Below are 14,518 nucleotides of genomic sequence, written 5' to 3'. Positions count from 1 at the left end.
TCATATCCTTTGCCCATTTTTGAATGGGCTTGTTTGTTTTTTTCCTGTAAATCTGTTTGAGTTCTTTGTAAATTCTGGATATCAGCCCTTTGTCAGATGGGTAAACTGCAAAAATTTTTTCCCATTCTGTTGGTTGCTGATTCACTCTAGTGACTGTTTCTTTTGCCGTGCAGAAGCTGTGGAGTTTTGTTGCCAATGCTTTTGGTGTTTTGTTCATGAAGTCCTTGCCTACTCCTATGTCCTGGATGGTTTTGCCTAGATTTCCTTCTAGGGTTTTTATGGTGCCAGGTCTTATGTTTAAGTCTTTAATCCATCTGGAGTTAATTTTAGTGTAAGGTTTCAGGAAGGGGTCCAGTTTCTGCTTTCTGCACATGGCTAGCCAGTTTTCCCAACACCATTTGTTAAACAGGGAATCCTTTCCCCATTGCTTGTTTTTGTCAGGTTTATCAAAGACTGTATGGTTGTAGATATGTTGTGTTGCCTCCGATGCCTCTGTTTTGTTCCATTGGTCTATATCTCTGTTTTGGTACCAGTACCAAATGCTGTTTTGATTACTGTAGCCTTGTAGTATAGTTTGAAATCTGGTAGTGTGATGCCCCCCGCTGTGTTCTTTTTGCTTAGAATTGACTTGGCTATGCGGGCTCTCTTTTGGTTCCATATGAAGTTCATGGTGGTTTTTTCCAGTTCTGTGAAGAAAGTCAATGGTAGCTTGATGGGGATAGCGTTGATTCTGTAAATTACTTTGGGCAGTATAGCCATTTTCACGATATTAATTCTTCCTAACCATGATCATGGAATGTTTCTCCATCTGTTTGTGTCCTTTCTTATTTCGTTGAGCAGTGGTTTGTAGTTCTCCTTGAAGAGGTCCCTTACGTTTCTTCTGAGTTGATTCCTAGGTATTTTATTCTTTTTGTAGCAATTGTGAATGGCACTTCGTTCTTGATTTGGCTTTCTTTAAGTCTGTTATTGGTGTAGAGGAATGCTTGTAATTTTTGCACATTGATTTTATATCCTGAGACTTTGCTGAAGTTGCTTATCAGTTTCAGGAGTTTTTGGGCTGAGGTGATGGGGTCTTCTAGGTATACTATCATGTCGTCTGCAAACAGAGACAATTTGGCTTCCTCCTTTCCTATTTGAATACCCTTTATTTCTTTTTCTTGCCTGATTGCTCTGGCTAGAACTTCCAGTACTATATTGAATAGGAGTGGTGAAAGAGGGCATCCTTGTCTAGTGCCAGATTTCAAAGGGAATGCTTCCAGTTTTTGCCCATTCAGCATGATATTGGCTGTTGGTTTGTCGTACATAGCTTTTATTACTTTGAGATATGTTCCATCGATACCGAGTTTATTGAGGGTTTTTAGCATAAAGGGCTGTTGAATTTTGTCAAAGGCCTTCTCTGCGTCAATTGAGATAATCATGTGGTTTTTGTTTTTGGTTCTGTTGATGTGGTGAATTACGGTGATAGACTTGCATATGTTGAACCAGCCTTGCATCCCCGGGATGAATCCTACTTGATCATGATGGATAAGTTTTTTGATTTGCTGTTGCAATCGGCTTGCCAATATTTTATTGAAGATTTTTGCATCTATGTTCATCATGGATATTGGCCTAAAGTTTTCTTTTCTTGTTGGGTCTCTGCCGGGTTTTGGTATCAGGATGATATTGGTCTCATAAAATGATTTGGGAAGGATTCCCTCTTTTTGGATTATTTGGAATAGTTTCAGAAGGAATGGCACCAGCTCCTCTTTGTGTGTCTGGTAGAATTCAGCTGTGAACCCATCTGGACCTGGGCTTTTTTTGTGTGGTAGGCTCTTAATTGCTGCCTCGACTTCTGACCTTGTTATTGGTCTATTCATAGTTTCAGCTTCCTCCTGGTTTAGGCTTGGGAGGATGCAGGAGTCCAGGAATTTACCCATTTCTTCCAGGTTTACTAGTTTATGGGCATAGAGTTGTTTGTAATATTCTCTGATGATGGTTTGAATTTCTGTGGAATCTGTGGTGATTTCCCCTTTATCATTTTTTATTGCATCTATTTGATTGTTCTCTCTTTTCTTTTTAATCAATCTGGCTAGTGGTCTATTTTGTTGATCTTTTCAAAAAACCAGCTCTTGGATTTATTGATTTTTTTGAAGGGTTTTTCATGTCTCTATCTCCTTCAGTTCAGCTCTAATCTTAGTTATTTCTTGTCTTCTGCTGGGTTTTGAGTTTTTTTGATCTTGCTCCTCTAGCTCTTTCCATTTTGACGATAGGGTGTCAATTTTGGATCTCTCCATTCTCCTCATATGGGCACTTATTGCTATATATTTTCCTCTAGAGACTGCTTTAAGTGTGTCCCAGAGATTCTGGCAAGTTGTGTCTTTGTTCTCATTGGTTTTGGAGAACTTCTTTATTTCTGCCTTCATTTCATTGTTTATACAGTCAACATTCAAGAGCCAGTTGTTCAGTTTCCATGAAGCTGTGCGGTTCTGGGTCGGTTTCTGAATTCTGAGTTCTAACTTGATTGCACTATGGTCTGAGAGACTGTTTGTTATGATTTCAGTTGTTTTGCATTTGCTGAGGAGTGATTTACTTCCAATTATGTGGTCAATTTTAGAGTAGGTGTGATGTGAGGCTGAGAAGAATGTATATTCTGTGGATTTGGGGTGAAGAGTTCTATAAATGTCTATCAGGTTTGCTTGCTCCAGGTCTGAGTTCAAGCCCTGGATATCCTTGTTGATTTTTCTGACTGGTTGATCTGTCTAATATTGACAATGGAGTGTTAAAGTCTCCCACTATTATTGTGTGGGAGTCTAAGTCTCTTTGTAAATCATTAAGAACTTGCCTTATGTATCTGGGTGCTCCTGTATTGGGTCTATATATGTTTAGGATCGTTAGCTCTTCTTGTTGTATCGATGCTTTTACCATTATATAATGGCCTTCTTTGTCTCTTTTGATTTTTGTTGCTTTAAAGTCCATTTTATCAGAGATGAGAATTGCAGCTCCTGCTTTTTTTTGCTCTCCATTTGCTTGGTAAATCTTCCTCCATCCCTTTATTTTGAGCCTTTGTGTATCCTTGCATGTGAGATGGGTTTCCTGGATACAGCACACTGATGGGTTTTGGATTTTTATCCAATTTGCCAGTCTGTGTCTTTTGATTGGTGCATTTAGTCCATTTACATTTGGGGTTAATATTGTTATGTGTGAATTTGATACTGCCATTTTGATGCTAGCTGGCTGTTTTGCCCATTAGTTGTTGTAGATTCTTCATTATGTTGATGCTCTTTACCATTTAGTGTGATTTTGGAATGGGTGGTACTGGTTGTTCCTTTCTATGTGTAGTGCCTCTTTCAGGAGCTCTTGTAAAGCAGGCCTGGTGGTGACAAAATCTCTGAGTACTCGCTTGTTCACAAAGGATTTTATTTTTCCTTCACTTCTGAAGCTCAGTTTGGCTGGATATGAAATTCTGGGTTGAAAGTTCTTTTCTTTAAGGATGTTGAATATTGGCCCCCACTCTCTTCTGGCTTGTAGTGTTTCTGCTGAGAGATCTGCTGTGAGTCTGATGGGCTTCCCTTTGTGGGTGACCCGATCTTTCTCTCTGGCTGCCCTTAGTATTTTCTCCTTTATTTCAACCTTGTTGAATCTGACGATTATGTGCCTTGGGGTTGCTCTTCTTGCGGAATATCTTTGTGGTGTTCTCTGTATTTCCTGCATTTGAGTGTTGGCCTGTCTTGCTAGGTGGGGGAAATTTTCCTGGATAATGTCCTGAAGAGTATTTTCCAGCTTGGATTATTCTCTTCATCACATTCTGGTACACCTATCAAACGTAGGTTAGGTCTCTTCACATAGTCCCACATTTCTTGGAGACTTTGTTCATTCCTTTTTGCGCTTTTTTTCTCTAATCTTGGTTTCTCGTTTTATTTCATTGAGTTGATCTTTGACTTCTGATATTCTTTCTTCTGCTTGGTCAATTCGGCTGTTGAAACTTGTGCATGCTTTGCAAAGTTCTCGTATTGTGATTTTCATCTCCTTTAATTCATTCATATTCCTCTCTAAGTTATCCATTCTTGTTATCATTTCCTCATATCTTTTTTCAAGGTTCTTAGTTTCTTTGCATTGATTTAAAACATGTTCTTTTAGCTCACAAAAGTTTCTCATTATCCACCTTCTGAAGTCTAATTCTGTCATTTCGTCACAGTCATTCTCCGTCCAGCTTTGTTCCCTTGCTGGTGAGGAGTTTTGGTCCTTTCTAGGAGGCAGGGTGTTCTGGTTTTGGGTGTTTTCCTCCTTTTTGCGCTGGTTTCTTCCCATCTTTGTGGATTTATCCACCTGTTGTCTGTGTAGTTGCTGACTTTTTGGTTGGGTCTCTGAGTAGACACCCAGATTGTTGATGACGAAGTATTTCTGTTACTTGGTTTTCCTTCTACCAGTCTAGCCCCTCCACTGTACAACTTCTGAGGTCCACTCCAGGCCCTGCTTGTCTGGGGTGCACCTATAGCAGCTACGGAACAGTGAGGGATGCTACCAGTTTCTTTTTCTGCTATCTTTGTCCCAGAATGATGCCTGCCAAATGTCAGTCTTTTGGATATAGAGGGGTCAGGGAGCTGCTTGAGGAGACAGTCTGTACTTTATAGGAGCTCAAGTGCTGGGCTGTGAGCTCTGTTGTTCATTCAGGGCTGTTAGGCTGCTATGTTTAATTCTGCTGCAGCTGAACTCATAAAAAACCCCTTCTTTTTTCTCAGATGCTCTGTCTCGGGGTGGGGTTGGGGCTTTCTTTGTGAGTGTCCGTTGTGCTGTCCTACCCAGCTAGGAGGCAGTCTAGTCACTATTTGCCTGCCGAGGCTCTGCCCTGCTGGTGTGAGGTTTGCCCTGTTGCTGCAGGCTCTGCCGTGCTGCTGCGGTCTCTGCCCTGCTGCCACAGGCTACACCCTGTGGTGGAGTCTCTCTGTTGTAGCGGGTTGCCTTGGCAACAGCAGGCTGCATCAGCAATGGGCGTGTATCTCAGTAGGGGCTGATTGCCTCGGTAATGGTGGATGCTCCTCCCCCACGGAGCTGCACCATCCTGGGTTCAGCTGTGCCCGCACCCGGAGCGTTTGGAATCGCCGTTTTGTTTGTCCCACTGCGCTACCCCAAATGCTGCTTCCCTGGAATATCCTGGGCTGGCTCACTGTCCAAGTCCCGTTCAGTCTCAAGTTCAACCCTCTCAAGTCTCAGATTGCCGGTTTAACAGGGCACCCAGACCAGTGCTCTTTGTGCGGAACGCTGTGTAGCGCCGCTGCGCTACAGCACCGGCCAAAACCTCTGCCTGGTGTCCTGCATCTCTTTTATACCTGGGAATTTCCCCGTTCTGTGGGCAACAAAGATCAGTCTGGAAATGCGGCCCTGACTCACCCTCTCCGTGCATTCACTGAGAGCTTCAATCCTGGGTTGTTCTCACCACGCCATCTTGAGTCCCCCCAAATGCAAAATTCTTAATAAAATTTTAGCAAATCAAATCCACAATATAGAAAAAGGATAATACATCATGACCAAGTGGGTTTATCCCAAGTATACGAAGTTGGTTTAACATTTGGAAAATTATTCAATGTAACTTACCATATGTTATGGGTTGAATTGTATTCCCAAAAAAGATCTGTTAAAGTCCTAACCCCTCGTAGCTGTGAATGTGGCCTTATTTGGAAATAAGGTGTTTGCAGATATAATCAAGTTTGGATGAGGTCACTAGGATAAACTCTAATTCAATATGACTGGTGTCCTGATAAGGAAAAAAAAAAAGAAAACTTCATATGAAGACAGAGACACATAGGGAAAAATGCCATGTAATGGCAAAGGCAGAGATTGGAGTGACGCAGCAGCAGATACCAAGAATTGACAGCCACCACCAGAAGCTAGGAATAGGCAAAGAAAGACTCTACCCAGAGTCTCAGAGGGAGCATGACTGTGATAACACTTGATTTCAGACTTCTTGTCTCCAGAACTGTGACAGAATAAATTTCTATTACTTTAAGCCACCCAGTTTGTACAACTTTGTTACAGCAGCCGTAGGAAATTAATATTCCATATTTAAAAAGCAATACCAGTCCAAGCATGGGGCACACACCTATAATCCTAGCACTTTGGGAGACCAAGTTGGGCAGATCACTTGATCCCAGGAGATAGAGACCAGTCTGTGCAACATGGCATAACCTATTTCTACAAAAAAAAGGTAGCCAAGCATGGTGGCACAAGAGTCAGATCCTGTCTCAAAAAATAAAAATTAAACTAAAATTTTAAAAAGCAATACCATATGATCATCTAACTAGATGCAGGAAAATAATTTGGCAAATCCAATATCCATTTCTGACCAAAATTCTCAGCAAACTAGGAATAGAAGAGGCTCTCTTAGGTTAATAAAGGGCAACTAACAAAAATCTATAGTTAACAGCAAGCTTTTTCCCTAAGATCAGAAGGAGGCAAGATGTCTACTCTTACCCCTATTCAATGTACTAGATGTACAATGTTATAAGAAAAATAAATTAAAGGCATCTAAATGGGACAGGAAGAGGTAAAACTGTATTCAAAGATGATATGATTGCTACTTAGAAAATTCTATGAAATATATTTTTAAAAACTACTAGATCTAATAAGTTTAGCAAGATTTCAGCATATAAGATCAATATAAAAATTAAATTATATTTCTATAATCTAGCAATGAAGATTTAGAACTTGAAATTTTAAAACATCACTATATTGGCATGAAAATACGAAAATTGAAGGCTTAGTTTAATTTGTAAAACATGTAAGAACCATACACTCAAAGATAAAATACACTGCTGAAGGAAATTAAAGAAGATCTAAGTAAATGGAGAGAAATACTGTGTCATGGAATTATGAGAACACTCAAAATCCTTAAGACATTCATTTTTCCCAAATTGATCTGTAGATTGAAGGAAATCCCAATAGGCTTTTTTGTAGAAATTTGCAAGTTGATTCAATGAACAGAACCTAGAAAAGCCAAAATAACTAAAAAGAAGAGAGTTGGAGGACTTACACTACCCAATCACAAGACTTTTTATAAGGCTATCATAATACAGACAATGTGGTATTAGTGTAAAGCTAGACAAACAGATTGAGGGGTGTCCTGAAACAGACCCATACATATATCATCAATTGCTATTGTTGATTTTCAAGAATAAAAAAAATCAAAGGGAATTCAGTATAAAAATTATAGTCTTGGGCTGGGCGTGGTGGCTCAAGCCTATAATCCCAGCACTTTGGGAGGCCAAGGCGGGTGGATCACGAGGTCAAAAGATCGAGACAATCCTGGTCAACATGGTGAAACCCCGTCTCTACTAAAAATATAAAAAAATATTAGCTGGGCATGGTGGCGTGTGCCTGTAATCCCAGCTACTCGGGAGGCTGAGTCAGGAGAATTGCCTGAACCCAGGAGGCAGAGGTTGCGGTGAGCCAAGATCGCGCCACTGCACTCCAGCCTGGGTAACAACAGTGAAACTCCGTCTCAAAAAAAAAAAAAAAAGAAAAGATAGTCTTTTCAAGTAGTGCTTGAACAATTGAAAATCTCTATTACCTTTCTATGACTACTGTAAAATTTACCACAAAATTTGTAGCTTAAAACCACACAATTTTATTACCTTAGAGTTCTAGAAGTCAGAAGTCTGAAATGAGTCCCACTGGGCTAAAATCAAGATGTTAGCAGGCATGTGTCATTTCTGGAAGATCAAGGGGAGAATCCATTTCTTTACTTTTTCTAGCTTTTAGAGGCCACCTGCATTTTTTAGCTTGTGTCCCCTTTCTCCATCTTCAAAACCAACAATGATGGGCCAAGTCCATCCATCTCACACTGCCATCACTCTGTGTTCAGAATATATAAAAAACTCTCAGACCTTCATGATAAGAAAACAAACAATCTAACCTTTTTTTTTTGGAGATGGAGTTTTGCTCTTGTTGACCAGGCTGGAGGGTGGAGTGCAGTGGTGCTATCTCGCCTCACTGCAACCTCTGCCTCCCGGGTTCAAGCGATTCTCCTGCCTCAGCCTCCGGAGTAGCTGGGATTAGAGAAATGCACCACCACACCTGGCTAATTTGTATTTTCATCAGAGATGGGGTTTCTCCATGTTGGTCAGGCTGGTTTCGAACTCCTGACCTCAGGTGATCTGCCCACCTCAGCCTCCCAAACTGCTGGGATTACAGGTGTGAGCCACAGTGCCAACCTAACTTTTAAAAATTGGGCAAAAAGTTTGTCTAGACACTCACTTTAGCAGATATACAGACAGCTATAAGGATTTATAATGCTCAATACTATTAGTCATGAGAAAAATGCAAACTAAAGCACAATGAGATGCCATGATTTATTGGAATGTCTAAAATCCAAATGCCCAAACATATCAAGTGTTGATGGGGATGAGGAGAGGATGCAAAATGGAACTCCCCTACACTTTGAAAGTAAAATGATACAATTACTTCAAAAAACAGTTTGGCAGTTTCTTAACTAGGTAAACATACACTTACCATGTGACACAGTCATTCCACTCTTGGTATTTACCCAAGAAAAATAAAAGCACATATCCATGTAAAGATTTGTACACAAATCTTCAAAGCAACTTCATTTATAATAAGCAACACCAGGAAGTGATCAAAAAATCCATCAACAAGCAATCAGATAAACAAATTATGATATATTGATACAATGGGATACTACGCAGGACTTGGATGAATCTCAGAATAATTATGGAGAATCAAAGAGGCCAGACAACAAAGAGTATATTCTAGATGATTCCATTTCTATAAAATTCTAGGAAATGCAAAGTAACCTACACTGACAGAAAGCAGATCAGTGATTGTCTGGAGATGACCAGAATTGGGAACTGGGAGCTGAGGGAAGAGAGGGGGGAATTAAAAATGGGAATGATGTAACTTTTGGAGGTGATGGATATGTTCTTGACTGCAGTGATGGTTTTTATAGCTGTAAAATTATGTCAAAACTGATCAAATTTCACACTTTAAATACATGCAATTTGCCAAACGTCAATTATACTGCAATAAAACTGTTTTAAAAGCAATTTTTAAGGTAAATGGGATAAAGCTATATGTGCTTACAAGGAAATACCTGTTATCTTGAGGGGATTTTTATAGTCTATAAAATATTTAAATTTTCATAATGTGGATTTGTTACAATGATGTGTGTGAGAGAGTGAGACAGAGAGAAAATCATCACCTGGAGAAACTTTTTCACATGATGCTTAAGAATGCCAGAGTGGAGGAAAGAAGCGCTATGTTCAGGTCTATGTATTTAGAAAAAGCTCCCAAGCCGTCTTGACAGATACCCCCTTTCCTCTGCCCCTACTCAAAGACCTAAAGGAAGGAAGGGACAGGATGGGACAAGATGGAAGAAGTGTTTTCAGAAGGTAGGTGAGCTAGAATACTGGAAGAAGGAGTTCGGAGTTCATAGCATAGTGTAGAAGTGCTTCAAAGAGGGTGTGGGAGTGACTGAAATGGAAAGCTGTGGAAGGCAATGAGAAAGTAAACAATAGCATGTGTTGATGCCTTATATATGGAGAGAAACAGGTGTGGGCAGGAAAGAAGGAGTGGGGGTGAGCAGGAGTCCAAGAAGCCTCCTAGGCTACCTAGCTACGTAACAGAGAGAACAATGGCATAACAGAAAAAATTTGTTTCTAGAGGAGAAATTTTTCCTCTAGAGAGAGAGGAGAGAAACCAATCTAGGGAAAGTGATTAAGATATTACTTAATCAAACCCCTCTTTTCAACAATGAGAAGACTGAAAAGAAGAGAGTAAAGTGACTTGCCCGAATTCCCACAGCAGACCCAGGAATTCATGAGTCCTAGGCCAGTTCCCATGCCATTTCCCTATCACACACATTTCCTCTCCTACGTTAGGAGCCTGAAGTGATGATGGGCATTCAGGTGGTAATGTCCAATCAGCAATTAGTAATGTCCAATTACTATGGTTATGTCCAGTTGGCAGAGGACCTGAGAGAGGGCTTGACAGCTGGAAATATTGATTAAGGGGCTAGGAGCTGGCTGAAGCACCAAGAATGAATGAGATAAAAGATTTTTTTTTTTTTTTTTGAGATGAAGTGTTGCTCTCGTTACCCAGGCTGGAGTGCAATGGCGCAATCTTGGCTCACTGCAACCTCCACCTCATGGGTTCAGGCAATTCTTCTGCCTCAGCTTCCTGAGTAGCTGGGATTACAGGCATGGGGTTTCACCTTGTTGACCAGGATGGTCTTGATCTCTTGACCTCGTGATCCACCCGCCTCGGCCTCCCAAAGTGCTGGATTACAGGCTTGAGCCACCGCGCCCGGCCGAGATAAAAGATTTTCTATCCACTCCCATTAACTTTCCTCTTTGGATGAATTATCTATGTCCTGTTCTACTCAAATCAAATGTGCCTTAGAACCAGCACCTCTTCCCACTTTTCTGAATTCTTTATTCTAATGTCACAGACTAGAATCTGAGAGACTTGTGGGGTTCCTATCCTTCCTCTACTCCCCGCATGCATGCTATCATTAACCCTGTGTTTTCTTTAGAAAGAACAGCCGTTGCCCCCGTTGCCCTCTTTTCCCTCTAATGCCATCCTAGCCCAACCTTCAGCTCTATGATCTTGAATTTCTACAACAGCTTGCCAACTGGCTTTCCCAGGCAAAGTGGGGAAGTGAAGCCAATGATTTAAAGTAACAATAGGCCAGAGAGACAACTCATGGGAATATGTTGGCCATGGAGACTAGGAGAGAGGGTGTCAGGAGGGAGACAGGAGTGAAACATATCAGATGCCACAGGGAAGTGAGGGGCGGAGAGGATTAAGACATGGATACAAAATTTGGGTAAGTGGTGGGTTTTAAGTGATCTTCAGCAGAGGAAGAGGAGCACAGAACTGGGTTATGGGAGACAGTGTGTGGTGAGGGAGCAAAGCAGAGGATAGAACCACATCACAGGCAGGACAGGGGCCAGTGGGTGGTGAAGGGATGGAATCGCAGAGAGGAATCATCTCTTCATGAAGTGTGGGCAGTGAAAAAGAAAATAAGACAGTAGCTAGACAGGCTGGTCAAGTTTCCAAATGTTTATTTTGTTCTGTTGTTTTCAAAATGGAGCAGCTGTGCATAGCTAAAAAGCTAAGAGAAAACATAGCAGGGAGAAAAAGAGAGGAATAGAGAATTCTGAAGACAGAAGAATATCAGCCTCACTCAGAACGTGGAAAGGTGGTTGTCTTCCCTGCTGAAGTGAGCAGCCAGCACCCTGAAGGGTCTGCATAGAGGAAGCTAGTGGGAGACATTTGGGCCTCAAATCTTGATCCCCAGCCCTCAGTCCATACTGCACAGGAAATTTCTAACAGAAAGCTGTTTCCTTTGTCACACGATTTTTCTGTTTAGAGTGAGGACAGGAAGTAATCTGTCCTCTTCTTTTAACAATTCCTAGGGAACACCAAAACATCCCCTGGTCTTGGCCTTGCTTGCTATACAGTTGTGACAGCCCCAAAGTTCTTCCTGACCTCTACTCTTAGTCTTTCCTGCTTCCGCGGAAGCTCATTCACTCTCATCCTGTCTTTGGGGGAAGCATGTGGTGACCAAAAAACCTGCCTGAATGAGGAAATCTGCAGGAGGTAAAATTATGTCAATTTCCGACAGATCCTCAGGAAGTTTCTCTTACAGACTCCACACCCATGTTCCCTAACAGCCTTCACCTATGCAGATGAGATGGGGGAACACAACAAACTAAAGAACATTCAAATATGCTTCAGTTTCCACTGGCATTTCAAAACAAAGATCCCCTTAGTCATCTCAGAGAGGCAGGTCCCAGGAAACCAGAGGAATTATGCAGCTAATAAACTAAAACATATCTTAAGCTACCCACAAAGAGTTAGGTCTACTTAAGAAATGGCCAGACACGCAATTTGGTCATCCCAGGAAACTCTGTCACCAAGTAGACCCAAGGAGGATTGAGGTTTCCTTTCCGATGTCATCCCATGAGTCTAGGAGGATCTGCCAGGCATCCTGGAGGATATGTCTTGCAGCAAGTGACAAGAAAAGAATCAAGATGTGGAAAAGGAAGTAAGAAACAAGTTATGATGAAAAAGGAATAAAGACAAATGTGGAGGAAAGATGGTGATATGAAGACAAAAAGAAGAAACTGAGGCAAAGAGCATGCTCAAGGGAGAGAAGCTCGTTCTGCTGTTCACTTAGAGCAGGGGTCTTATAAATAAAGTTTTATCAGGGCTGGGCGCGGTAGATTATGCCTGCAATACCAACACTTTAGAGGCCAAGGTGAGTGGATCACTAGGGCAGGAAATGGAGATCATCCTGGCTAACACAGTGAAACCCCATCTCTACTAAAAATACAAAAAATTAGCCAGGAGTGGTGGCATGTGCCTGTAGTTCCAGTTATTCAGGAGGCTGAGACAGGAGAGTCGCTTGAACCTGCAGTAAGCCAAGATCTTGCCACTGTACTCCAGCCTGGGCAACAGAGCAAGACTCCATCTCAAAAATAAACAAACAAATAAATAAACAAAAAATAATAATAAAGTTTTATCAGAACATAGTTGTGCCCATTTACTTACTTAATGCTTATGGCTACTTTTCTGTTACAAGAGCAGAGTTGAATAGTTGCAACAAAGACCATTTGACCTGCCAAGTCAAAAATATTTGTTATCTGGCACTTTAAAAAAAAAGTTTGCTGATCCCCGACTTAAGAGTAATAACAAGCTTGTAACTTCCCTTAATACTGATAGGCTCTCTGTGGTTCTTCAACTATTCTTCAGAATAGTTATCTTCAGAAACTATTGCCTGAAGGAACCCAAAATTTGAGCCAAGCAATGGGAAAAACAGAGCTGTAGCTTAGAGAGTGACCAAAGTAAAATTGCTCTGAGATACAAAAGAAATTGCCAAGCTAAAGAACAAATCTGACTCTCGAAAAGACTGCTATAAAGACTTGGAACCAACCCAAATGCCCATCAGTGATAGACATATATACCCTGGAATACTATGCAGCCATTAAAAAAATTAGTTCATGTCCTTTGCAGGGACATGGATGAGGCTGGAAACCATCATTCTCAGCAAACTAACACAGGAACAGAAAACCAAACACCACATGTTCTTGCTCAAAAGTGGGCGTTGAACAATGAGAACACATGGACACAGGGAGGGGAACATTACACCCACTGAGGACTGTTGGGGATGGAGGACTAGGAGAGGGATAGCATTAGGAGAAATATCTAATGTTGATGGGTGCAGCAAACCATCGTGGCACATGTATACCTATGTAACAAACCTGCACATTCTGTGCATGTATCCCAGAACTTAAAGTGTAATAATAAAAAAAAGAGAAAACTACAATGCTGACAATAAAATAGAGTCTCAAAATCTATCCAAAAAAAAAAAGACTGTTATAGTTGGAAAATATATGCAGGGGAGGAGGGAGTATGTGCGTATGTATAAAATATGATTTTAGATTGATAAATACTAATCAGATATATATAGAAAAATATATATTGTATATTTCTGATTAGAATTATGTTTCTGTATATATATTTTTTTCTCCTGATTAGAAGTTAACAAAACTAAAATCGCAATTGTTTTATGCTGTTGATATTGTATGGCACTAAAGGGAAATAAAAGAGTCAACCAGTATAATATATGCATAATAATGTAAAATTGAAATATAGATAAGAGGTAAATTTGAGGGAAAGAAAAGGATGTGTTTCCATCATCTTCTGATACTGACATGAAGGTACAGGTTTGACAGTGGCATTTTTAATACAACTATCCAAAGTTCTTCCCCCTACCCCACACTGTAGAAACAGTCTCCCTATGTTGCCTAGGCTGGTCTCAAACTCCTGGGCTCAAGCAGTCCTCCTGCCTCAATCTCCCAAAGTGCTTGTATACAGGCATGAGCACCACACCCAGCCTATCCAAGGTTCTTGATAACATGAGACCAAGGAGGGAAGAGGATGGGAGTAAAGGATGCACACCATCCCATCAAACAGGAAACAGGCTGATCTGGAGCTTTTGCAGAGAAATTCAAAAGACAGGTTAAAGCCACATATCTCTAGCATTTGACACATGTTTTTCCACTATTTTCTTCAGATACTTCTCCCCACACCTATAAATCCATCCCATGCCATCTTGTCCTGTCCTGTCCTCTCCTCAACACACACACGCACACAGACATGCACACACACATACCCCTGCTCCATTCCATGCACAAGATTCTGCTCTTCATTCTCCCATTTATCCAGTAATCCCTGCCCTGTCTTCATCTCTAGGCTTCTGCTCAAAGGCACAAACTCTGCTTAGCACCTATCCCAAATCTATTCTTCCCCCCTTGCTACTAACAGAACTATAATAATATTCAGGAGGGCAATATGTGCAGCTATGATGCTCACCTGCCCAGAATCCTTCGCAGCTAGGGCTGGCCATGTAACCTGTTTCTTATCATGATATATGACTGAAGAAAATGTCTGCTAGGGATTTGGGGAAAATTTTTGCCCTCCTCACACAGGCTCCACCTTCTCCCACCATTCCTTCCTTTCT

The sequence above is a fragment of the Callithrix jacchus genome, chromosome 15, assembly GCF_049354715.1.
Source record: "Callithrix jacchus isolate 240 chromosome 15, calJac240_pri, whole genome shotgun sequence".
Taxonomy (NCBI): domain Eukaryota; kingdom Metazoa; phylum Chordata; class Mammalia; order Primates; family Cebidae; genus Callithrix; species Callithrix jacchus.
The sequence above is the reverse complement of the archived record's forward strand: the minus strand, read 5'-3'. Positions refer to the sequence as shown.